Consider the following 27969-nt stretch of genomic DNA (forward strand, 5'->3'; position numbering starts at 1 on the left):
GGTAGAAAAGCGGTTAAAAAGTCTTAATAGTCTGGTCTGTGTTGCTGTGAATTCCAGTAAGTTCTGAGCAGTGAAACATCCTCTTGCAATACACAATAACTTGGGCATCGCCACCTTTTAAGGTAGGACAATCCAATGCTGATGTCATGCTTATTCTCACCTTTCCGTCTGTCAGGGCATGTAAACGGATTTATCCGTTTCATATTAATCAGAGAATCACTTTGCCATTATGACTCTTGTCAACTGTTAAGTTGAAATTTCCAGGAAATTTCCAGAAGTCTCCAAGTGACTCTCATGTGATGCGGTCTCTACTGATCATGCATATTAAAAATATAACCCTGGGCCTAAATGACACACTGAAAACTCTGCTTTAGTGACGAACTAAATATTAAGCAACAGCTTGACAATCCTTTTAGAGAAAGTGCATTTTCTTTTTATTATAACCTTTTCAGACTACTTTTCTGTGAGCTGTGGCCATGAGAACCTTGAGATTCACAGTTATGTTAATGAGGCTGATTAATTATGCCAAGTGTACGACTACATGGTGCAAGGGAGAGACTCTTTCTTTGGAAACAAGCCATTTAAAATGGCCTTGTCTGCAACAGAGTGCTTTGATAATATATTCCTGCATTGCAAATAAGTCTTTCATGTAATTAATTCAGTGATTAGATGCATACTGAAAACTCTGTAAGTAAAATAAATCAACCTTTTATGCTGGAGTCTTTTGTCTACACTAGCTGCCCTGTGTAGTTTATGTTGATATGTTTGTCTGCACACTAACATAGAGGAAAAGAAACCCTGGCTGAAATAACTGAGTATGACAAAATGTGCTGGACAAGTGTGATTTGTCGTTATTTTTTAAGCTTGCTAAGCACAAAAGCGGTTTCTCAAACCACCCTCTTCTTTTCATACATCCTTTATTTATACACCCTTTCCTGTGTTAAGTCCCCCCACCCATCCATATTTTAAATTATTCAGAATTTCTTGAGGGATTCAGCTGCAGAAGCTCAGATGATAGACTTTATTGTTCTTGGTTGATTTAAGATAAAGTAAAACATTCAATTAATGCAGAAAAATAAGTTTCAAATGCAAAAAGAAGGGTTAGAGTTTAGAGAAAAGAACACAAAGTGCTAGCCTTGGGTCCTAAAGATAAATAAAGGTCCACCAAACAAAGCTGTAATTGAAAAAGACAGGTCTTTAAGACAGTGTCTTCCTGATTAAGAGCTCTCCTGCATAGCACAGGATGTTTGCTTCTTTTATTTCCTGTTTTGGAATAGAAAAGCTTCCTCAAAATGCCATGTCATTTTCTTGGCAGTGACTCAGCAGAGGCAGCAGAGAAATAAAGAAGACCAGGTAGATTTGACAAGATATGTTGACAGATTCAGTCAGTGTCAGCGCATATATCTGCACTTAGACAGTGAATATAATGTCACAATGTAAGCAAGAAAACACAATATTGTTTGATGTTATTTTTTATTTATGCTTTATGTATTAAAATGACCAAAAAGATAACTAACACATACTTGAATATATTCTCTTGGCCTTTTGTAAGGCCATCATAATGCTTTCTCGTTGACATCTGCATTTTGATGTCTTTAGGTAGTATATTTGAAGTTGACTTCATGATTAAATAGTGTCAATCTTGCTAGAATTGCCAGGCAGTTAAATGCATTTCTCGTATTTCTTATATTGGCCCATAATGCTTGTTAAATATTTTGTCTGCACTGACACAAATGCTTGCCAGGGCTGTAGCCATAGAGTGGCTATTGCTTCAGCTTATGGGCCTACTTTCCCCATTTTACTACTCAGATGTAAACAAGCCAAGTTTATATTGGTCTCAGAAACCCCCAAAACATGCCTGTGAAGTTTGTTTCTGAAAAAAAATACTCCAGTATTGGATTTTTTCATGTCTAAAACCCCCTCTGTTTCAGCCCTGCTCAGAACGAGCCGTTTTTGTGTCTGTGGCTTTAAATGTTAATGAGCTGTCTGACTCCGCCCCTCTAAGGAAAGGGATGTGGATTATTGGACGTGGCTCTGGATGTGGCGAGGAGGGCAGAACTTTCTTTCAATCAGGGAGGGCCAACAGAACCTGGGGGTGGGGCTAACTCCCCACATGACATCATGAGGCGAAAATCTGAGAACGGCTCGTTTCAACACACATTTTCTGGAAGGTAAAGAAAGAGAGTGAGGGAGCGAATGGATTTTTCTGATTCTTGGGATTGTTAACAGGCCAGGGGAATATATTTTTGCTAGACAACCCTGAAAAAGCGTATTTTTCATAATGTGTGACCTTTAACCTCCCAGAGGTCTGCTATCTGGTTAAAGTTATGTGACTTTTTTATGGTTACTGCTCATGAGAAGACGAGGGTTTGAACAAAACTGTTTATAAGTGACTTTAACCGTCCCAGCAGCAGCTTGCTCGGTCCACTTGGTCCCTGGCAACCTTGGCTCACTTTTACCAACCCTGGTGGGGTCTGTGAGGTCGTGGTTGGCTGGGCCCCAAGGAAACTCCTTCAGCTTTCTGCTGCTGAGTTTCAGGTCCAAACTTTTCAATGGAATGGTTCCAGGGCGCCAAACCTGGCCATTATTATTGCCTGCTAACACATTCCCCATGCCCTCGCCTCCAACTGTGAAGTTTAGTCCTGTGCTGTCCGCAGACCCCAGCAACACTGAGGGCACCATTACACACTCTGGCTGTTAGCTCACTATGCTAATGGCTAACCCTCCCACCCTACACTCCAGAGGAGTGCATGTACAGAGTGAAGAGCTGAGGGATGAAGACTGGACAGCAGGGAGTCTTACTACTTGGTGCAACATTTTAGGATTTTATTGCAATCTGTACATTATTTTGATTTTCTTATGGCGCCAGTTTTGAACCAGTACACCCAAGAATTCTTCTGAGAGGTATCAAGGACAATTTGAGCAACGGTGAGGTGTGCAAGTTGACACAGACAAACACACACACAGACAAGCCGCCGACTATAGTAGTAAGACATTTTACCTTCTGTGATTTGAAAACTGTTATAGGGCATTTTACGATTTAATCCAAATTTTGATTATTTGTTGAGCCTTACTGTCAACCAATCCAGAGTTTCCCTTACTTGCTAAACAGGATAAGTAAAGTGACTAATGGATGGATGGATGGATAGCATGATGGACTGGTAAACAATTAAAATTGGCAACCTTACTAGTTGGTACAAAACTTAAGAGAATATTTTTTAGTGAAATCAATTCAGGCCTGCAGCCACCTGCAGTTAAGAGCCACTGTAGCTTAGTTAATGGCTACGGCCATGCTGCCATAATCCTCTGTAACCCAGATGTAAACAATGCAGGGTTAACATCAGTAGGATCTTGCAGGAATTTAGCATTATTTTGCTTGACTAGAGCAATAAGTACCCACATTCAATAAACGTATAGATGTGAACTTTAGAGAGGATACAGTGATAACACTGCTATCATTTTTAACTGTGGTCCTGAGTTAAATTGTGCTCAATTTCCACGGCTTTCTCAGTACTTTCTTTTCTTTAGACTGGTTGATCAAACGTAATTTAAATAGCTTTTAATCATAACAGACATTAGTCATCTGGGAATAGCCTTACCAATTGCATCAATTGCCTGCTTACAGTTTTGGCTATTTTCTGCAGGTTAGTTTACCTGAAATTTAAATTTGCGCCTAATCGACCATGGGCGTCCCTACTAGTCAGAGCACGTAAGAACCATGACATATTCAGCCACTTTCTCTAAAATCCAGTGTATTAGACACACTTTCAACCCCACTCCTTGGGTGTCAAACTCAATCACAGCAGGGGCCTGACAGGGTCAACATTTAACCATAACGGTCAACCTCATTTTATAAAATATGAAAAACACAGCACTGATAATAAATCATTTGGAAATTCAAAAAAGTAAAAATGATCAGTTTAAAGGCTCAAATCTGAGATAAAAATTCCAATTTATTAGTTCAAAAGATCAGAACACGGTGTTTAAAAAGAAAAAAAATGTTTTTAAAGAGCAAAAATATGAGGAGAAAGTTGAAATCATAACTTTGAAAGGTCAAAATATGAGATCAAATTTGAAGTCATGAGTTTAAGAGTCAAAATGTGACTTAAAATTTTAAATGTTGAGTCTGATAGTTCAAAACACTGGATTAAAAAGCCAAAAATTAGGAGTTGAAAATGTCAAAGTATGAGCTAGAATTAAAATGATGACTTAAAAAGTAAAAAAATATGACTTAAATTCAAAATTGGGAGAGTAATAGGTCAAAATATGATATAAAAAGTAAAAATTATTGATTTAAAATGTCAAAATATGAGAAAAAATTGAAATCATATTTGTAAAAGTAAAAAATGGGATGTAAAAAGCCAGAGTAAGGAGTTGAAAAACGTCAAAATATGACTTAAAATTTAAAATTGGGAATCTAAAAAATAAGAATGTGACATAAAGTCCAAATTATGAGTTGAAGTAGTCAAAGCATGAAATGAAAGTCAAAAAAATAAGTCTGAGCCAGAATCTTGAGATGCAAAATTGAAAATATGAAATAAAACACTAATTACTTTCTTTCCCCACATTCTTGACTTTTTATGAAATCTTTCTTACTCTTTACTTTTTCAGATTTTTATGGCTTAACACAGGTATTTTAAATAATTAAGCTGAAGTTTACATTATTATACTGGAGGAAATCTGCAGACCTCATACTGGTGGGCCAGTTAGAATACAAATATGATGGGATCTTGCAAGCTGGATTTGGCCCCCAGGCCTTGAGCTTGACACCGGTGTCCTAGAGTAAATAACCCTTCAACTGATTGAAAAGATGACTCGGTAGATGACAACAAGGGACAGTTTACACCTTTGTTCCCCTTGGTAGACTCCTAAAAACAGACTGCAGCTGATATATCAGGGTGACTTATATTGTAGATGTTACAGTATGTACACATGTTTGATTTAATCACTTAAATGTGAAATGTTGTATAAGTCCAGCCTACTTATAAAGACGAATATTTAGAAGACAGACAGTGCTCTTTTCTCAACTGATACCAATCGAGCTAAAAGCCTTTTGCTGTAAAGAAAGCATTTACAGCCCTGAAACACAGTTACAGCCCCATTATGATGTAATAAACACAGCCCCCTCACTTCCAGTGCTTCACTGAGCAAATATTCACCTGTCCAAAACAGCCTCCTCTCTCTCTGCCTTCAGACTCTAACCATATTAGAAGCTATAACAAATTTTGAGGCCAGTGCATCAGTGCCGTGTAATCTTCCCAGCTGGGACACTTAGGCCACTGGCTGCAGTTTGGCTGATTGGATGCATTCGCTCCGACAAACGCCAGATGTGCTCTAAGAGAGAGAGAGAGTCTCACTTCTGGTCAGAGTAGATTTATCCAGCAGCAGCACACAGATCAGGTTAGGCTTTAGCCCAGCTCTCTTTATTACCAGACATGAAAGGTTATCCATGGCTTAACCTATGAATACTGCTGTTTTTATTACAATGAAACCATGTTATTGTGTGCCTTTCGTTTTTATTGTTTCGGTACTTATTATTTTGAGGAGCCAGGCTAAAGCCCCTTAGCTTCCATAGATCAAACAAACAAAACAAACATTTCATTTGCACCTGTCTGCGGCAATGAAGGGTTTAGTTTAGCAGGGTTTCTTGTGTCAGCCTTGCACCATTTCACTGCTGAGGAGGATTTGTTGTTTGATAAAGGATTGTGAGCGTGTCAACCTCTCTCTGAGCATTAACTTCAGTGTCAGCCCTCGTCGGCCCCAGGAGGATAACTTCAGGGACCTTAATACTGCTCTCAAGAACTCTAACCTCCTCCTACACCATGCAGTGATCTGTTTTCAAAGCTTCCAGTAATGCAGAAAACCACAAAGCAAAGGACATAGTACTGACATGGAATTCCCCCTCTTGTGATTTATGATTTTTTTTCTAGCCTTGTGTGTTCAGCTGACTCAATTTGACTTTAAATTGAGACTTAAATCATGTCACACGTGTCTCCATAAATCTGAAGATTCAAGGCCACAACTCTCTAACCCCCCTGACACCGGGACATTGTGCTCTGATTGATCTTAGCAAAGGGAACATTTGATGTGATTGATCAATCAGTCACCCTCTGAGCTGCAGCAGTCAGATCCTAGCAGTTTTTTCATGCCATTAAAGTTGATACTAGGCAGGCGGAATAATCCTTAACAGTAACCTGATTGAATTAGGGTTTTTTCTTTCATTTTATTGAAAAAGGTAACACAACTGAAATACACATAAGCATCTTTTCTTGTCTTCCACAACAGACAACAAAGATGGTCTGACATTTTTAGCCATGACTGAAAAAAACATGTGCCTGGTTGCATTGTTTACCATACCATCTTGTGCTATTGTTGTAAAAGTTCATGCTATTAAGAATTTGGCACCACATCCTGTTGGAAAATGAGAGCGGTTGGCTCTAGTGTGAGATAGTGCAGTGAAAGCAGCACGCTCTGTGGAAAATAATAAGCCTGCTCTGCAAAATTGTTTGATTTAGCAGGGCTGGGTTTATTCTTGCCTATTAGAGTAAAAAGAAAGTATTTTGTGTATTTTTTTTTTTTACAAAACAGTGAAGGCCACATGTTGCTTGGAGATGATTCAAGTATCTGCGAATTATGAGGAGAAGTTTTATCATTATTTGTTCAACTTAGAGACTAAGATCTAAAAGTGACACAAAATCATGATAAACATCTCTAAGTATGTAAAACTAGGCTTCAAAATCATGAAAATTGAGGCAGTAAAATCTAGACGTTCCTCTCTCTAATTAAAAAATACTACAACTTGAATGGAGAGCTCCTATGTCTTTATGCTGCTGTTACAACTCTCTTTCAAGCCACCAGAGAAATATTCATATCATGAAAGGCAGACAATAGAGCTAAAAAGTCACTGTCATGTCTCTCTCCTGCCTATGAGATGTCTTTTATGCTAAAGGTCACATATTTTGAATAAGTGTATTTTTCCCAATTTGTGACCTTTAAAAGTGCTGTGTGTAACATTGGGAGTATCACCATCTAAGAGTCAATTCTAGAATGTGATGCTTATTTCTCTGGTGATTATGGTGGCAACCAGTGGAATAGAAAATAGTGTATTTGTTATTTGGTTCCTTCTATGGTGCAGTAGAAACATGCAAAATGCAAAAATCCAAGATGGTGGTTTCCACAGAGGGGACCCTTCTCATGTATGAATAAAAGGCTTATTTTGAGTTAATTAAAAAATAAACATTTTTTTTTATCCAGGTGAATAAACACTAATTTGGATAGACTTACTTGCAGATATTATGTTTAATTTTACCAAGTTTGTTCTGCTAAATGCAACTAGGCTTAACATTACACACAGCACCTTTAAGTTGCAGAAAACACTCAATTTCTTGATGTCACTCTTTACAATAAAAGTCTTCAATGATGATTAGCATTGGAGACTTTAATTGTATCAAACTTGGCAGGAATAGAATGAATCTATCATCAAATACTTTACTAAACTTTAGCATCTCAATGCTAACAGACAGGAAAGATTGAACTGTTGCTGCTTTGAGAGAGACAAAGCCAAGGCCTGCTTCTTTTAACCATCCAAGACTAAGACCGGCCACACACTACAGGATTTTAAGCCCGATTTTAGCCTGGATTTCGCCCTGAGTCTTTCCCTTGTTTTATGAGTGTTGCTGCACCTGTAACATACGCCAGGACAGCCTGTTGTGGAGAAACAGCAAGACGGTATCGGCAGACATCTGTGTTTTGTTTTTTTGTTTTTTTTTCTGAAGTCATGTGATCATGTGAGGTCGTAGGCAGGTCGGCAGGTGTGTGGTCTCCAGTGATCTGACAGTCTGACTGAGTCATCTAGTGTGTGCGTTCAGAGGATTAAAGATGAAAAATCTTCGGAAATTGTCCTGAAGTCTGTGGTCTCTCATGGTTTTAAAATTGTTTCAGGTTAATAAATCGTCTAGTGTGTCGCCGGCCTAAGACAACTTAAATATGGATTAAAACACACCCCAGCAGGTAAGATGTTTGTCCCTGCTGCACATTGAGTAATAAATAGACAAGCACTCCTACAATTAGCCTGCCCTCTGACCTTACGGTGAACTATAGCTGCCTGGCTCTTTGCCAGAGCACAGACAGAAGTCAGTTTTCTAGTACAAATCTCTCTGTTATGATTCTTTTAATGACACATAGGCCACCATAGCTGATAGAGTTGGCTAATTTACATCACAATGAATAAAAACACAGCATGTAACCGGCTGTTAATTTTCAACGAAGGCAGTTACATGAGCTAACAACAGACTATTTAGAAAATACTTGTAGTTGTAGTGTAGGGGGGATGGGGTTATTTCCCATAGTGCCCTGTGATGTCATGGGGTGCTACAAATCAAACCTAGCCAGCAAAGAGATGAAAAGCTTTCTTATGGTCAGTCACACTTAGATTTCAGTGGTTTCACAGGTTTACAGCAACCTTATTCCAGTATATCTAGTGTTTAGACACAAATTTTGGATTTCACCTTACAGGGACTTTTAGCATCTCTCAAACTGTGTTTTCTGCTCTGGTTTTGTGCTTCTTCTCTGCAGTACAGCCCACTCATGGTTCCGAGAACCAAACCTGGGCCTTGCCCTCCCGCAGGAAACTTGCTTTGCTGCATAACTGTCATTACAGCCGCCTGTCCTGCAGATAAGATCACTTCCAGGCCATCCCCGAAGATACCCATTGTGTCTGAGCTCATAAGATGACTCATGAGAGCTTAGCTGAGCCCACAGGTGTAGCCTTTGACCACACCTAGGATTGTCCTGAGGGCATTACAGCTGTGATCAACAAGAGAAGACATAAAACAGGAATAATGCTGGATAAAACATTGGCAGGTGGTGCAGATGATACAAGAGAAACACGTTTCTGGGTGAGACCTCGTTCTTCAAACACAATAGAATCAAAGGAAATTTAGCATGCCTTTTGTTTTGATCTACTGCTCTACTTATGCACCTTAGGCAAAAATGTTTGAGGTTTTTAAGATGTAGTAACAAAGGCTCATGTAGTCAACAAAGAGTAATGACTGCAAAAGAATGTAGGATGAGCTATTTTAATGGCTGAACTGACAGGGTTGTCATAGTCCCACTTTCCTGTGTTTGTCTTCCCTCTCCTTCGTTATGTCATTAAGGCTCATTAAAAAAACAAAACATTCAATAGTCTACATTGCAGCTTCACATGCAGCTCTGAACATGATCTGATCATGGATTCAGATGACCTCTTTAGTCATACAGGGTAGAGATGTGCTGATTGTTAAGGAACCATTTATTAATGGCTGACTTTGATTCAAAATACATGATTGATAGAAAAGGATTAATGCTTGTATTCACCAGTCTAATTAATACTCTTGTGTTTTTGGCTGAGAGAAGCTCTGTGTGAGCACTGTAGTGAAATTATATGAATGAACTGCCAGCCAATATATAAAGTCTTAGGTTAAAATCTAAGAGGGCTTACTTGTCACAGTTGAAACAAGCATCAGGGAACAAAGTGATCCATGTTGCTTAACACAAGCAATCGTCTTATCACTTCCACCCACTGTATATCTATAGAGGGTAACAGCCAACAACAGCTCTGGCTCCTATGTACTGGCTGCCACACATAAGTCAATGAATGACAAATACTAAATGAGCTAACAAGAAACGGTGAGCGCAGACAGCATACCTGTTTAATGAGACTTTTTTTTTTTCATGTTTTTGTTAAACAAAAATTCACTTGCAGAAATACCGTAACAGTTTTCCTCAGCAATCTTTGAGTGCAACAAACCGCATGACACACCTTAGTCTGATATTGCATAAGAATATAAACATGGTAGTTGTTTTCATAAACACAGCCAAGATGTTAAGTCCAGAGGCTAAAAAGCCTGAGGTGATGACTAAAAACCAGGTAGTCCCGATCATCTGTCAATCAAAGTTACAGTGACTGTCGGGAGTCAAGGTATGCATAATTTAAACTTAGCACAGTTGTCATGCAGCGTTGCCCCAGATCCTTGAAAAGTCTTACAAAGTCTTGTGAGAGGTCTTCAATTTTAAACCGCATATTGACTAAGACACAGAGCCTTTAAGAAAAATATTCACCCCCAGCTCTTAGTCTGCGTGGATAGGTCTCAATCAGGCTTGCAAAACTGCTCAAGCTCTGTCAGGTTGCACAGGGATCAGGCGTAAACAGCCCTTTCCAAGTCCAGCCACAAATTCTTTAAAACATTTCTGTGTAGCTTTGGCTGTATGCTTTGGGTCATTGCCTTGCAGGAAAATAAATCTTCCCCCAAGCTGTAGTTCTCTTGCAGACTGAATAAGGTTGTCCTCAAGGATTTTGCCTCTTTCATTTTACCCTCTACTTTTGTAAGCCTTCCAGGGCCAGCTGCTGAGAAGCATCCCCACTGCATGATGCTGCCACCACCATGCTTGATAGTGGGGATGGTGTGTTTGTGGTGATGTGCAGTGTTTGGTGTCTGCCACTTCACCATGGAGTCTCCCAAATGCCTTTTGGCAAACTCTAGCCCAGATTTGATAGGAATTTTTTTCAACAGTGGCCTTGCTTTTGCCACTCTCTAATAAAGGTTTGAATGATGAAGAACCATGGGAAACAGTTGTTGTATGCAGAGTCTCTCCCATCTCAGCTGCTGAAGCTTGTAACTCCTTCACAGCAGTCATGGGTCTTGGTTGCCTCTCTTACTAGTCTCCTTCCTGCTTCTTGCACTTAGTTTGAAGACTTGGTGTTTTTTTTCTTGAAGTCAGCAGGGGTCCTACATCTGACTTATTAATAATTAATTATTATCTTGAGGCCCTTTGTTGCACAAGGCCCCAAGCACTTGCCATTCTTTGCTGCTTATGCAACAGCATATTGCTCTGGCCATGGGAATTCCCGCTTTCATCATTTATACCAAAAAGTTAACATTCACTTTTATGATCAACAAAACAAGGGTGACATTAATCTTTGGACAGGTCTTTGTACTGTCAAGGTACCGCTGGTAGAAGTCTCCAGAATCCCCACTACTGCAGTAATCTTCATCAGGCTAAGCCAAGGCCATGTGGGAAAGGGACACTAGTTATGATGCAACTTACTTATGTCAGCTGAATTTTTCACACAGAAAATCCACTACCTGTGTCACATTTCCATACACGTAGATCTCTCTCATTAACATCTGCAGGAACAGGATATTTGGGCCAATCATGAAGGATAAAGTTTAGTCACTCGATGACATTTAGCTCTTGTTAAGTAAATGTCACTTATACCCCCAAGCACTCATAATTCAGGGGTCAGTGTCGTGGTCTCATAATGTTGCTTGATTGCATCAGGACTAGGAAAGGAAATCAAAAGAAATTGTCTCTACAGAGATTAAGTAAATGCAAGTTTCTGCAGCCTTATTCATCAAGTACTCCATCTTTTGGACTTGATTCAAAATGAAACTTATCTTTGATATGTGTTGCAGGAGATTATTTTTATTTTTATCTCTCATTTTCCATTTGTGGCATCCTTATCAGCATTTTATTGTCTTCTCAAAATTCCTCTAGCCTTATCATTAAGATAAGCTATCCTTGCAGGCCCATCTCTCCACCTTCTGTTCAGGTTGAGCAGGCTTTACTGAGTGTCTTGGCCAGGATTTGGGCTGATAACTGCTGTAATTTGTGCCAAAGAATGCCTCAACAAAAAGTTTTTTTTTTTTTTTTACTGTGAGGCATTGTTGGAGAGTTAAGACTTTGGTGGTGCTCTGTCCTCCATCTCAGTTTAAACCTTGAGTGTGTGTCCCACTTACGGCTAACAGACTTCTCATCACAAGTTTTTGGTCTTTGTCGCTGTCTTTTTTTTCTCATTAATCCTCTTGAAAATGACTTTTCATTGCAGTTGTGTAATCTGCTCACATGGTCGGGCTTGTTCCCCATCCAGCAAGGTCAGACAAGATCCCAAAGTCTCCCATTCTAAAGCTCATTAGCAGCAAATACTTTGTTAGATCGAGGAAAAGGCCGAGAGGGATGTGACGTTAGATACGAGTGAAATCGAAACCTGAAAGCCAAAAAACCACAAATACAGATCACTGCTGAAACATTCTGTTAAATCCAGGTCACTGACAATACATTCTCAGGCTTATACTTTTCAACAAAGGTACACTCCTTTTCATATTGTAAGATATAAGGTCTTTCCAAGAGAAATCCTTAGTTATCTGCAATGTTATGATTCATTTAGATATAGTGGCTATAAAAAGTATTCACCCTCTTGAATGTTATAACTTTTATTGATTTTAGAAATCCATTATGGTAAATATAATTCACATTTTTTGACCTGAAAAAAAAAACACTTTTGATGTCATAGTAAAAACAAATTTCTACAAAGTAATGTCAATTAAACAAAACAATGTAATATACAATAAGTGACTGTGTATATATTCACCCCCTTCAAGTCAGTATTTAGTAAATGTACCTTTGGCTGCAATCACAGCATTGAGTCTATGTGGATAGGTCTCAATCAGGTTTGCACATCTGGACACTACAATTTAACTCCATTCTTCTTTGCAGAATTAATCAAACTCTGTCAGGCTACATGAGGATCAGGTGTGAACAGCCATTTTTCACACCTTTAATTCACCTTGTAGCCTTTAAACCATTTCTGTGTAGCTTTGGCTGTATGCTTTGGGTCGTTGTCTTGCTGGAAAATAAATCTTCCCCCAAGCCGTAGCTGTCTTGCAGACTGAATAAGGTTATCTTGATTTTTCGATATTTTGCGGCATTGAATTTACCCTCTACCTTTACAAGGTTTTGAGGGTCGGCTGATATGTTTGCGATGTGCCAAGCATAGCATCTTGCCTGATGGCCAAAAGACAACACTTTGTCCTCATCAGACCAAAAAACTTTCTTCCACTTGACCATGGAGTCTCCCACATGCCTTTTGATAAACTCTAGTCCAGATGTTTCTTCAACACTGGCTTTCTCTTCCTCTCTCTAATAAAGCTTTGACTGGTGAAGGACCTAGGCAACAGTCGATGTATGCAGTCTCTTCAATCTCGACTGCTAAACTTTGTAACTCTTTGACTGATACTTTTCAATAACACTTTTCTCTGAGTTGCTTGGAGTGTTTTTATGTTTTCATGGTGTAATGGTAGCCAGGAATACTGATTAAACAGTGACTGGGCTTTCTAGACGCAGGTGTCTTTTTACTTAAATCACTTGAGACACTCTTTAGCCTATATTATTTAGTTGTTGAAGCAGTAAACAGAATTCTTTCATGTTCACTTAAGTTTTAAAATAAATTACAAAGTCAAGCTAACTTTAATATGATATTATAAAGGAAATAGGGGTCTTTTTAAATTAATAATCTAGAATTTTGTATTTCTTACTGACATGCCTCCACAAATTGTTGTATTTATAGTTGGGGAATACAGGGAATGGATTCAAGTCTGGGCTTTGATGAGTCATTGTCTTGCTGGAAAAAATATCTTCTCCCAAGTCCTAGTTCTCTCGCAGACTAAATAAGATTTCCTCCATGCTTTCATTTTACCGTCTACCTTTACGAGCCTTGCAGGGCCGGCTGCTGAGAAGTATCCCCACATCATGATGTTGCCACCGCTGTGCTTTACAGTGGGGGTAATGTGTTTGTGGTGATGCGCAGTTTTGGTGTCCACCAAACACAGCACATTACTGTATTTGTAGGTTTGTGATGTGACTGTAATGGTAAATGTAGCCATTCTCAGGAGAGGGGAAATGATTTTAAAGTATGTTTATTGTTCTCTGTTAGGCTGCATGGGGCTGGACTAACGGCATATTGTCTTTTTGCAGATACATTTGTGTTGTTTTGGTGCATAAACAGGCCCACTTACATTGGTTGCAGAACGCCTCTTTTTAATACTCTGGTTGTGTGCATGTGCGTGAAGGCACAGTTGGGGTGATGGACTCTGATACACTGAGGTCACCTCCAGCAGGAATCGCTCTGATGTGAAGCTCTCCTCTTCTGTTGATGCTCACAGAGCGAGCTCTCACTGCTGCTCCGACACCGTCAGCCCTGCAGCTCTAGCCTACATTTCAGAGGAGGAGGAAGACAAGATACAGTGATGTCATCTCTATGTCTCTCTCCCACCCTCTCTCTCTCCCTCTCTCTCTCTCTGTTTCTCTCTCGCCCTCTCTCAGAGGCTGTGTTGTGAATGTAATGGTGCTTTCTGCTGCCTGAGCTGCAAGAGGTAGGTCCTTCATTCACTGCTCTGTGCTCTCTATTGCACGTGTGCATGCTCCATCACTCTGAGTTTTTGCACTTATTTACCAGTGCTCAATTTGACTAAATCTGAATTTTTGCTGCTGCCTTTTGATTTTTTTCACTCTTGAGTATTCTTTTAGTTGTTTTTACGCTGTGCATTTGTGTAGGAAGGCTCTGTAAGGTAACAGCTGCTAATACATTAAGGTCACATCACACTCCAGCTTGATGATGCGTCCTGATATCTGGATAGCAACTCAAAGAATGTCTCCGCTGGTGTCAGACAGACTCTGCAAATAGCTGTTGAAATCCCAGGCGGAGACGGGGAGGTGAATCATACTCGTCCAGGTTCTGGCAGCACTGATCATGCAGATTTGATGACTACAGTCTTGTCATTCAGTGGAGGCTGTTTCCCAAAGCAGAGAGCCACTCTCAGGTCAGAGGAATATCGCCTACTGCTGTGACCTTTCCACCTTCTTGTGATATCCTTGAAAGAATGAAGGAAATATAGGCTGCATATGCTGGCATTTTAGCCTCACATCTTTTCCCTCTCTGTTGTTATGCAAGAGGTATCAGACACACGCACAAACTGACACATATTATTCAACTTGTGCTGTGTGCGTCATACATTTTCACTGTGCAGCTCTGAAGTGGAGCCGTGGCTATGCTCTCTCTTTGATTTTCCTCTCTTGGTCTCTGTAGCAGTGATGATTTCGAGCTTGTTTAAGAGCCGAGCAGCTGCAGTTTTTCTCCCATGAGGGGATTGGACGCTCTGAGGTCAACACAGTCTCCTTGACACCGCTGGGGTTCACACCTTCTCATCAGCATTCCCATCCACATTTGTGCTCCGTTATGTCCTGTAAATGGATGTTAGCGAGCGCTGAGTCACCTTCTGCATTTAAAAGTGTTTAAATTTCACAAGGCGACTCTTGCTTTTCTCCTACAGATGGTGGGAATTTTTAGAAATAAAAGGGATTCTCTGCCGCCGGCATTACAGCCTCTTTTTTTAGCACAATAATGACACACATAAATCTGAATCAGATTTATTTACACAATAATCATCTTGTCTGTAGTCAAGAGCAGTGCTCTATTTGGCTGTGCTGGTTTTTCCGCATGGTGTTTGGCAGTGAGGGCGTGGAAATATGCTTTAATTGATTTTCTGTGGCGTAAAAAGCATCAATTCATTGATTTCCTGTCAGCTGATGATCTGACCAAAGGTCGGCTGGAAGCTGCATTAAAGTAGTGTGAGAAGAAACCGGAAAATGACAGTAAGAGAAACACTATAATCCTGTTAATCCATATTTTCGTTGCTGATAACAAGTCCTGTGAAACAAGCCAAAACAGTTCATGTATGCTACAGTAGTAATTCCTTAAAATTGAAGGACACAGTGATAAAAATAAAGGAATTATTGTGTGTTATTTCCCTTAATTTTATGTATTAATATCATTTATATAATGTGATATTTGCCCATAGATGCAACTTTGTGAAGAATAGATAACAAAAAATTGAAACATAGACTAGTGATGGTATTACTTCTGCCATGAAATTGATTTTTTTGCAGTGCTGTCATCACTCATTCAAACACATGCACTTTCTTGTAGTGCAGGAACAAGTAAAAGATTCTTAGACAGCTTAGATTGTCTTGTCTAAAATCTCCTACAGATTGTGCGTTTTTAGCAATCTTATAAGTTTCTGGAAGTCTACACTGTGAGACATGAATCTCATACGACATCAAGTTTGATGTGTGCAGACTGTACAATGACAACTCCCACCAAACGAGGCTGAATCACAGGCTAAGACGTACACAGACATGCAAGAAATAACCGTCATCAGTGTGCACCACATTAGTGTGCATCATTCATCTATGCTGCCAGTGCCATTATTGTCATTTCCTGCTACATTCCTGTCGCTTAGTTAGTCGACGTAGGTCGTAGCAGCAGTCACATTGTGTGAAATCTTAAATTTCTGGCATTGTCAGAATTTTGCCAGGCTATCTTTGGTTTGAAGACCATGACGACGGTTATCTGTCAGCCTGTTTCAAAGTGAGATATAAGACCACCATTTTAGAGCCACAACCAAAGATATCGCCACGATTGGTCATTTTTAGTCCAGGACAGCCCAAAACTGCAAACTGTATACCAGGCTTTAGATTGTCTTGTCCTCTACATATTTACCTTTGACAACAGAAAGCAGAGCAAGGACCCACATTTACAAAGATGTTCAAGCACTCAAATGAAAAATGATCCAGTTTAGACCTTAGACAGAGCAAAACATGTGATTGAAGAAAGAGAGTGTGTTGTATATGTATGTTTCTAGAGATCTCAAGAATATAATATATTAGTGTTTGAAAAATAGCCTTGCTTTGTCAAGATAACTATGTAGATAAGAGGCATCTGGCTGCAGACCTCTATGGGTAGGGGGTGATTCCTGTCTGGCATCAATACCCCATTACAGCTGGGCAATATTGACAGTAATGGAAAAATGTTGTTTTACTGGAATAAAAGTGGCATAAAACTTTCATTTTTTTTGTAAATGAATGAATCTGATTTTTAAAGTTCTGCCTTTTGAATCATTTCCATGAACCACCAGTAGTAGTAGCAGCTTTTGGATGAATCTGTGGCAGACCTCTACAATAGGATGACCTTGACCGTGGGACAGGTGACCTACATTTTGGCGGTGATAAAGATGAACAAAGATTTTGGAGATTAACAACCTCAGCAGCACACTGTAGGAGAATAATTTGGACATGCTGGTTGATCCTTGGAGCTTCAATTTAGCTCAATAACTTTTTGACCCTTCGGTGCTGATTTCTGCGTCACATTGCAACAATGGGCCAATCTTTTAGCCATAGCTTTCTATGTTTTGCAGAAAATTCTGCTTTCGTCATCTGAGCCAAGTGAACTCACTCTGACCCTGTAATCCCTCTTGTTGACCTCCATGCTGCCTCTTGCTGGCTCAGTATCATTAGCTGCCGTTGGCTGATAAACATTATCAGTATTTCTTGCATGTCCTTCGCCCTCTACTGAATCTATCACTCGGTTTGCCCTTAGTTGAGTGACAGCTTCACACTTACTTTGCTTCGAAAGTAAACCTATATACAACTTGCCACTTTTGGATGTTGTCTTTGTTGGATAAAGGCAGTAATCAGGTTGTGTTTCTGGCATTTGGAGTGATAATACACAGAAGAAAAATGAACCAAGGTACCAAATATGCAAACTGTCCTACCACTGGACAGAGGATCTCCTTCATAGGGGCTCTAAATGTGGCCCCATTCTAAGCACCAAACCAGTGAAAGTCTTCTTAGATTTTCTACCATTGTTTCAAGATTGTGGTTGTCAATGAATGCAAATCCTTTGTTTGTGTGCCAAAAGCCTGTTTTATTCCCTGTCCCTGTGTCCTTTTGGGCTTTATTCTTGTCCATCCTGTCCCATGTGCATAATCCTGCTGCTTTATAGTCGATAGATGGAAATAGTCCCAAAAAGCCTCTATCTTTCCCACCCAAATACTGAAGTCTCCAGCCTTTTTATGTTATTATTTAACTACTCAATCGTGCTCGTATTTGTGAGTGATCTATTTAATTTGAGCCAGCATGATTTTGGACTCAATAGGTATGCCCTTATTGGATTTTTAAAAATCAATTTGAATATTTTCCATAATGCTAATGAGGGTCCAACTTTTTTGCATGTGAAAAGATGGATACAAGACAGGACAAGTAATGCAGGCCCTCAGATGCAAATGCAATTCGGATACTGAAATGTAGTTGATTAGAAATCATCCCCATTCAGTAAAATCTGGCAAATGGCAAGTAAGACTTTGGCCGACATCCATTGTCTCATTTAAAGGAAGGTTTGCAGCCAAGAGCAGATGAATAGAAACTAGGGTTGTAAAGTGAAGACTGTTCTCCACTTTTCTGCAAGTTATTTGTCAAATTTGGCTCATAGCTAAAGCCAGCACTTCTTCTACTGCTTAAGTAGGTGCCTGAGATTTTTAACTTGCTTTTCAATGCATCGCTTTCTTCCGGCTTAGACAGATGTCTGCACTCTCTTTAGGTAAGCTTCCATGATGTTAAAGGTTCTTCACTTTAAGGAGAAAGACATAATGGAGAAGCATCATGTGTTTTTCTAAAGTAAGGGATCTAATTTGGTCACCTTCTTATTTTTTATTTAATGGTTCCCAACAGAAAGCTTTCAGATGTGCTACAGCCCTGTCTGGCATACCCCATTACAACAAGGCAATATTGAAAGTAATGGAAAATATTGTTTTACTGGAAAAAAAGGGGCATTAAACTTTCCATTTTTTGTAACTCTAATTTTTAAAATTCTGCCTTTTGAATCATTCCCATGAACCACCAGTAGTAGCTTTATGGTATTTTAGACACATAGATAATATGGTCAGGTCTTAATCATGGACCAGTTTGTTACATTCATACTTAAAACTCCTTTACTTCTTTTGGTGCTGAGTGAGAAAAGGCAGCTCTGTGAATTTTTACTTTTTCAACCTTGCTCCCCTACTGAAGTCAAATAATGGACACTTCTGGGGGTACTGAACCATCAAGTCACTGTGAATCAAGCTCGGACCAGAAGCCCCCCCCCCAAACCCAGCCCAGCCCTGATGATAGTAACTTGTGTGGCTCTCATTTTCTCCGGTGTTATTTGGCAGCATACGTCTGCCTGAGTGAGCCCAATATTACTGTGAGATCTTACACCATGATGCTCATCATGTTACTGACCCAGCAAAAGTTTATAGCCAGCTAATGTTAAGCTAGGTTATCAGAACTTGTGAGACTGACAACAAGGACTGAATTCAGACAGGAAACTCATGGAGTTCTTTTTTTTATTTCACAAACTAGTTATCAACTCAGGGCGGCACGGCGGCGCAGGGGTTAGCGCTGTTGCCTCACAGCAAGAGTGTCGCTTGTACACTTCCCGGTCAGGGCCAGGGCCTTTCTGTGCATAGTTTGCATGTTCTCCCAGTGCATGCGTTGGTTCCCTCCGCGTACTCCGGCTTCCTCCCACCACCAAAAACATGCTCCATAGGTTAATTTGTGACTCTAAATGGCCCGTAGGTGGGAATGTGAGCGTGCCTGGTTGTCTGTCTCTATATGTCAGCCCTGCGATTGACTGGCGACCAGTCCAGGGTGTACCCCGCCTTTCGCCCGATAACAGCTGGAATATGCTCCAACCCCCCTGCGACCTGGAACAGAATAAGCGGTATAGAAAATGGATGGATGGATAGTTATCAACTCACCATTGAGGCGAACAGTTCTCTGGACTCTCGTTCACTCTGCTGTACAGAGGTAAATATGAAGTGTGTGACATGAAAGAAGTTGAAGCACCCACTACTGGATTACACAGCGGTGTTAATTTTGTCGACTAAAACTATGACTCGTTCGTTGACAGCCTTTTTTCCATGACAAAAACTAGAGTAAGACTAACAAAAAAAAAAAAAATAGATGTGTGATGACTAAAACTGACAAAAACTAAGTTTAGTTTTCGTCAACATGACTAAAACTAGACTAAAATGTAATTTCAGTTTAGTTTTAATTGTAATTTAGTTTTCGTCGAACATTCAAAATCTGTGATATTTCTCCACTGTGGGTAAATTTGTCAAAAAACAATCCATCTGTAGCTCTTCTTCTTCTGAGCTGTAGAAAGCAGGGGCCCCCGGTTGAGCAGAGTGCAGAGAACAATCTAACATGATTTGGTACCAAATATAGACAAGAAAATAAATGCTTGGACTAAAATTTGAGGAATTTTTATGGACTAAAACTAGACTAAAGTTTAGGAGTTACGAATAAAATGTTATTTAGTGTTCGTCGACTAAAACTAGACTTAAATGTGTTTGAGTTTTTGTCTACTAAAACTTGACTAAAAGGAAAGAAATTACTAAAACTTAAAATGCATTTCATTTAAAGATTAAAACCAAGACTAAAAAATTGAAAAGCTGCCAAAATTAACACTGTTACACAGACACCATGTCTAAGTAAAAACAAGTCATACTCCCTGCAGTTTATGAGTGAAAACACAAGTGTGAACATCGATGTCTATTGGACAACTATTTTTAATAAACTATAATCGCCTGATTAAATTGGCTGGCCAATTTAATTTTTGTTGTAATAACTAGATGTTCCCCAGTGGGGATTCAATAAAGTTTTTATCTTATCACCTCAAGTTCAGTCTGTTCATACTGGGGGGTTTACAAGCTGGAAAAATGTGTGATACAAAAGAAAGTGCACTCTGATTGGTCAGAACTTCTTGCAGGAAAATCTCGTAGTAAATATACGTTGTGTCCAAAATCACACATTCATTCCTCACTTTATAAAGTGAGCTGTTTATAGTAGACTGCTTAGTGCCCTGTGGATATCCCTATAGAAAAGGATTTTGGACGCTACTGTTACTGCAGAAAATGATGTATCACTTTGGCACAATTAAAAAGAGTTACAACAAAAGCTGGGATTGAAACAGAATTTCACCAAAAAAATTATCCCTACTAAATAGAAAGTTCTGTGAGCTTTAAGCAAACTATTAGTACACTTTTCTGTGCTGTTTCACATCTATTTATGCATAACAGTGATGGTCTCATGTCTCTAGGAAACACCATACATGGTCTACACCCAGGTTAGATCGGCAGCTTTCACACCAGTGCAAATGAATGCTTACTTTGAAAATGGACTCAGGTTAGTTTTAACTCAACCAAACAGGTAGAGTCTAAAAACTTCCTTCAACCTTTCTTCCTCCGTTTGATTTTTAGTCCCTGACCTGTTTTACTACCAGTGTAACTGTAGTTTTTATGTCTTTCACCGTTATTTTAACATTTAATCCTTTATTCAGCTCTGAAAAACAATTCAGAATTTGGTGCAGCTGTGCTCGATTCTCTCTCATCTACCAGGGCAATCCTCTGACTCCACTTACATGGTTGATTAATATTCTCTACTGGCTGACCTACATGGATTAATTCTGTTTAAAGAAGACTCCCCCTGAGCACCAAACTGGGACAGGCAGTAGATTATGCTGGACCAAGTGACTTCAATGTTCCCTCTCTGTTTTATTGGTTTGATTTACATAGTAAACAACCCTGTCAAAGTTTGATCTTCAACCTCTGCTTATATAGATTCATCTTTCATAAGGCTCTAGATGAAATTACATAAAGCATACCAGAGCTGTTTTATCTGTGTGATTTTGCATGTGCTCATGATTACATTGAGAGTAATAGTTGCATTTTTCTTATTTGGATGGAAATCAATGCTTCACCCTTTATGTCTCAACCAAACCTTGCTGTCAAGAGCATTCCTCTGCACAGCAGCTCATCTTTTTTTGTTCTCTAAAGCCTTGAAAGAGAAGCCTCGCAGTGAGAGATTCTCATTGGAGATTATTCTAAAAGCTTCATCATCACTTTGCAGGAGTGGAGGCAACAAAAGCCCTGCTCAGAATTATCTGACAACTGCTTCAAGGACTGCTGATGAAGGAGAGATTGACTCCTTAGACAAAAACACAGAATTGACTGTTGTCAATGCTGCGGGTTATCAGGGACAAACATGTGACATTGTTACGGTCTCATCCTCTGCTGTTATCACTCATCCAGCATGCTTGCACACCGTATGTCTCACTTAACCACAGGTAATCGATTCTCAAACGCTCAGCAGTGACAGCAGTGATGGGCCGGTATAGATCTACCTCTGGGGCTGTCGGAGAGCTGCTCCCCCTTTGGAGAGAGGAGGGCTACATCACTACAATCAGCTTAGGATGAAACGATTGCTGTCCTTGTCTGCCCTTGAGCCAAGCTACTGTTAATCTAAAAACGATCAGAATCAAAAAAATACTTCTTTGCTACGGATTCAAAACAAGAATGACAAGCAGTCCAAACAAATACCTTCTAGTATTGAAATCAAGCATTCACTGTGATGTATATAGACAGTTTTGCTTCAAAAAAGTCTATAAGCATTATGTTTTATGATATTCAAAAACCTTGATAGTCTACTGTCAGGACTGTGCCACCTTATAAAAAGCTCTGTCTAATTAAAGCGTGCTTTTAATTACAATTGAACCATAAATGCTCTGCAGGAATCTTGCATTCAAACCCAGTTAAAGTGATTATGAAAGAGTCACATATTAAACTGGGGTGGTAGACAATATTTAATTCTGTTAACCCTTGTCCAAATTTTCCCCAGATATTACCCCCATGTGATTAAAAATCACTTTATACAGGAAGAGAGTCTGACCAAAGACTTGACAACGAGCAGAACGTATGCCCAGTCAAAAAAAATATGAGATGTAAAATAAGTGACTATATGAATATTAATCCCTGTTAAAATGACTGACCTAATTCAACAGATTGCCTAGCCAGTTGGTGCTAGTTGTATCACAATTAGTGAAATGGGGATCACCTGAGTGTAGTGAATGTGTCTCAAGTTATCATAGTATAAGAACACCTGTGTCCGGAAGGTCCAGCCACTGGTTAATCAGTATTCCTTGCTACCATTACACCATGAAGACAAAAGAACACTCCAGACAACTCAGAAGGAAGGTTTTTGAAAATTTTATGTCAGGGGATGAATAGAAAAACATTACTACACATCCCCAGGAGTTCATTTCAATCCATCATCAAGAAATGGAAGGAATATGGCACGTGTAAATCTGCCTGGCTCAGGCTGTCCTCACAAACTGAGTGACCGTGCAAGAAGACTATTGAAAGAGACCACTAAGACAGCTATGACTACTCTGAAGGAGTTACAAGCTTCAACAGCAGAGATGGGAGAGACTCTGCATACAACTGTTGTCCAGATACACTGTATTGCCAAAAGTATTTGCTCACCTTCCTTGACTCGCATATGAACTTAATTGGCATCCCACTCTAAGTCCATAGGGTTTAATATGACGTCGGTCCACCCTTTGCAGCTATAACAGCTTCAACTCTTCTGGGAAGGCTTTCCACAAGGTTTAGGAGTGTGTTTATGGGAATTTTTGACCATTCTTCCTGAAGCTAATTTGTGAGGTCACACACTGATGTTGGACGAGAAAGCTTGGCTCTGAGTCTCCTCTCTAATTCATCCAAAAGGTGTTCTATCGGGTTGAGGTCAGGAATCTGTGCAGGCCAGTCAAGTTCATCCACACCAAACTCTCTCATCTGTGTCTTTATGGACCTTGCTTTGTGCACTGGTGCACAGTCGTGTTGGAACAGGAAGGGGTCATCCCCAAACTGTTCCCACAAAGTTGGGAGCATGGAATTGTCCAAAATCTCTTGGTATGCTGAAGCATTCAGAGTTCCTTTCATTGGAACTAAGGGTCCAAGCCCAGCTCCTGAAAAACAACCCCACACCATAATACCCCCTCCACCAGACTTTACACTTGGCACAATGCAGTCAGACAAGTATTGTTCTCCTAGCAACTGCCAAACCCAGACTCGTCCATCAGATTTCCAGATGGAGAAGTGCGATTCATCACTCCAGAGAACACATCTCCACTGCTCTAGAGTCCAGTGGCGACGTGCTTTACACCACTGCATCCAATGCTTTGCATTACACTTGGTGATGTATGGCTTTGATGCAGCTGCTTGGCCATGGAAACCCATTCCATGAAGCTCTCTCTTCTTGAGCTAATCTGAAGGCCACATGAAGTTTGAAGGTCTGTAGCGATTGACTCTGCAGAAAGTTGGTGACCTCTGCACACTATGCACCTCAGCATCTGCTGACCCCACTCCGGCATTTTACGTGGCCTACCACTTCGTGGCGGAGTTGCTGTCATTCCCAATCGCTTCCACTTTGTTATACTACCACTGACTGTGACTGTGGAATATTTAGGAGCAAGGAAATTTCATGGCTGGACTTGTTGAACAGGTGGCATCCTATCACAGTACCACGCTGGAATTCACTGAGCTCCTGAGAGCGACCCATTCTTTCACAAATGTTTGTAGAAACAGTCTGCATGCCTAGGTGCTTGATTTTATACACCTGTGGCCATGGAAGTGATTGGAACACCTGATTTCAATTATTTGGATGGGTGAGTGAAAACTTTTGGAAATATAGTGTATTTCCTGATGTTGGCCATCACTATAAAAGTACATCTGCCTCTCTGACTTTGTTTAACGCCATAGCCCCCTCCTGACTTTTCATGCACCTGAAAATTGGGGTCATGAGTTTAAACACAGTTTTAAATCGTTTTTTTAAGCGGTTTAAAAATGTACCTTCTCTGCAAGTGGCAAAAATAACAAACCAAGACGATCCAATTCAGCACACAGTGTGTTACAGCCCCAGAAAGGCTGACAGAGACGCTTTGCAAAGCAAGAACACTTGCTACACTGCTACTATTACAGACAACAAACATGAAGAGTAGGGAAGTAATAATTACATGACTTTCTTATAAAATTCCTTGGTAAATAGTATTGCCACTCAACTTTATTAAATATGATTATTTCTTAAAATAGTACTCAAAGCCAGACTGTAGTATGCCGTTAACCTAACAGTGTGTCCTTAAAGCATGAGACACAAGCAGTGGGGAAAAAATCATCTCAATTCAATTTTTTTCTGTTGTTTTGTCCCAAAAGCTTGTGGGCAAAACAGCACAAAGCAGTGGGATACAATGCACTAATTTTATCCCAAAGCCTCGTTTCTTCTCTCCTTCTGTTAGTCACATTAACATGTACCAGAAACATAATAAAAGCATCTGAAGTAGCCTGCAGGATGGACTCCATTGTCTGCACAATGCAAAAACTAATAACACCCTGCAGATGACGCAAGCATTGGTTGCTGCTGCTTCTTTGCAAACCAGTTATGTGCATACCGCCACCTACTGAATCATATGTGTTCATATGCAAGAGTAAAAACAAGCTTTCCTCATGTTTGAATGCCCTGAGATAATGTTTAAAAGGAGTTTATTTTGATGTCCAGTTTAAGGACAGTTACTCTAACAATGAAACTCAAAAACCGTTCTAGCAATCGACAAAAAGTGGCACAATGCAATATGAAAAATGCCAAAATCAGAATCTGTCATTTAAAATACACTCTATACCATGAGGTTTTCTGCTGTCTCAGCGGAGAAAACCCCTTAGACGGTGTTCCCGGCTGTGCTTTGGGGACACTGCCAAACCACAAGTTTAGGATTCCCCTGGTGTTTGCCCTCTGTCTTTGGCAATGATTCATAGCTCTTAGCTCCCAGTCTGCAGCGCTACAACTGAGACCTTTTGTAACATGCCAGCTTGTTTGTAAGGGCAGAGCATCAGCAAAGTGTGGGAGAAAGAGGAAGACAATTGGTACACTGCATAGTGGACTGGCTGTCCCTGGCTTGTTGATTAAGTGAAAACTGTAGTATGACGGACAAAATCAAAGTTCAGAAAAGACATAAAAACTTAGTAAATGATTATTCAGTACCCACATTAGCTTCTCTCTGTTCCTTGGGCACTAACATACATACTAACAAAAATATGTTGGAATGATGTTCGTTAAATGAAATGAAGCCTGCGAGTTGTTTCTGTCAGTAATCTCGAGCACAATCATTCACACCTGACATGCATCTTAATCAAATCACATGACTCACATCCTCCTAAACTAGTGGGCTATTTAAGCTGCAAGGTTTACTTTCGCTTCCTCTGCTGCATCGCTGCGGCTGGATCAACACTGTGCTCTCGCCTTCAACCCACTTCCACCCCAGCATCCACCTGTTGGCTCCAACTGGTGGGTTTAAGCTGTTATCTCTCTTCAAATTCTGTGTATTAAATCTGTGAGAAGTGATTAAGTCGGTGCCTGACGCCAAACATATTGTGAGCATTAATTATATGTTGCATAATAAATGCTTAAACAAACTTACACATGAGATTATTGGCTGAAATATCACTAAAACGCAACCTGATGTTGGCTGACTTGTGCTGTGAATCTACTTCTAGTTACACTGTTAGCAGACCCCACTTTGTTCCCTATCTTTCACCAAAGAAATATGGACCAAGTGATTGGTTATTTTGGAAGCTTTTTACCAAAATCATGCACCTGATGCTAGTTTGTAGCTTGCTACAAAATGTCTGATAAAGCTGAAAGTCTAAGTGGTAAAGATGAAGCTAAAAATCTTGAGCCACTTGAAGCTGGTTCCAAAACCCTGCATAAATACTTTGTATGTTTTACCCTTTTATTTATTTTATTTTATCAATCAATCATGGTTAATATAATTTTCCTTTTTTGACAACCAAAAATTACAAAAACCTCTTTAATGTCAGAGTCTTAAGATGGTCCTCTGGAGTTTTCCTGTATTTTGCCTCTTTCATTTTAACCTCTACCATTGCACGTCTTCCAGTGTTGGCAGCTTAGAAGCGTCCCCACAGCATGATGCTGCTACCACCATGCTTCACAGTTTGGTATCTGCCAAAATCGTGTCTTTTCTGATGGCCAGAAAGCACCATTTTAGTCTCATCAGACCAAAGAACTTGCTTCCACTTGACCATGGAGTCTCCCACATTCTTTTTAATGGGCTCCAGTAAAGATTTAGTATGAGTTTTCTTCAACATTGGCTTTCAGTTTGCCACTCTCCCATAAAGCTTTGACTGGTGAAGAACCCAGGCAACAGTTGTTGTATACAGAGTCTCTCTCATTTTAGGTGTTTTGGTGGCCTCTCTCACTAGTCTCCTTCTTGCATGGTTGCTCAGTTTGTGAGGATGGCCTGATGTAGGCAGATTTACACATGTGCCATATTCCTTCCATTTCTTGATGATGGATTGAACTGATCTCCAGGGGGGTTTCAGTACCTTGGAAAGGGTTTTTTGTTTCCATCCCCTGACTCATGCTTTTCAGTAACCTTTCCTCAAAGTTGTTTGGAGTGTTCTTTTGTCTTCATGGTGTAATGGTAGCGAGGAATAATGATTAACTGTGACTGGACCTTCTTCTTCTCCTGTCTTTCTCCTACTATTCAATTTTACATTAAAGAGGATTTTTTTGTCAGTTGTTTGTGTCAAAAAAGCCAAATTATACAACAGTGGTTTGAGAACCATCTCGTGTTTGATTCAGCAGATACCAGATGACATCAGAAAATTGATGCGACAGATAAACAGCGATAATTGATATCCATTCATGCCATGCTATTCGGTCGACAGCTGATGTTTGAAAACATAATTGCAGTTACAAGTGACAAATTAATTTGTCTACTTTGTTGAAGAAATATGGTGGAGATGGCCTCTTACAAGTTTTATATGTGACTAAAAATGCCCTTTAAATCCCCTAAATGTTAAAATATTTGCCCTCAGCATTAAATAACTCAAATATCAAACTGCATCAGAAGGCAGAGCTTATGTTCCCTAGAGTCAACAGTAAATACTGAAATGTAAAAAAAGTGCCAACTCTAGACAGAGATAAAATAGGTCACTTCTGTTGTCACTGCAGCAGGATTGTTCAGAACTGTAGCATCAGATGACTGCAGAGAATAATCCTGAAAAAGTTTCCCCCAGAAAACCCTCCCTGTAGTTTTTGGCCCACATTTTATGTAATTTTCTCACCTCTGCTGTGTGGCTGCTGCCCCTGGCTGAGTCATGGACTGATCGCAGAAGCCAGTTTTGAGAATGAGCAGGGAGCATCTGTCTTGGCGTGACGGGTCCTTGAGAGTCGAGGCCAGATGAAGTGTGTGTGTTGGCCCGAGCCAAGAGGCTGTTGGCGCACTGGAGCATTACATTAGGAGAACGTGTGGTGGGGGGATTTAGTGACCTTCTCTTTGTCAGGATGTCTTCCTGTCCTCTGTGCATTATTAGTTGCAATTTGTCTCTCAAGAGCCTCCTATAAAACTGCTTCCTTCTGGCTCGT

General features: G+C 39.9%; 1 protein-coding gene across 5 annotated transcripts in view; it reads left to right on the forward strand.

Annotated features, from left to right (window-relative positions):
- osbpl8 (oxysterol binding protein-like 8) overlaps window positions 1–27969 on the forward strand; it is a 160239-nt gene that overhangs the window by 5985 nt on the left and 126285 nt on the right. For 2 of the 5 annotated variants that reach the window (XM_041780487.1, XM_041780491.1), the window contains exon 2: window positions 14140–14189. The exons of 2 other annotated variants lie outside the window; for them this stretch is intronic. The gene's annotated coding sequence lies outside the window, so the exon portion shown is untranslated. Of the gene's footprint in view, window positions 1–14139; window positions 14190–14595; window positions 14637–27969 lie in introns of those variants that run through there. One more of the 5 variants, XM_041780488.1, reaches the window with a different exon arrangement.

The sequence above is a fragment of the Cheilinus undulatus genome, linkage group 23 (genome assembly GCF_018320785.1).
Source record: "Cheilinus undulatus linkage group 23, ASM1832078v1, whole genome shotgun sequence".
NCBI classification, from domain to species: domain Eukaryota; kingdom Metazoa; phylum Chordata; class Actinopteri; order Labriformes; family Labridae; genus Cheilinus; species Cheilinus undulatus.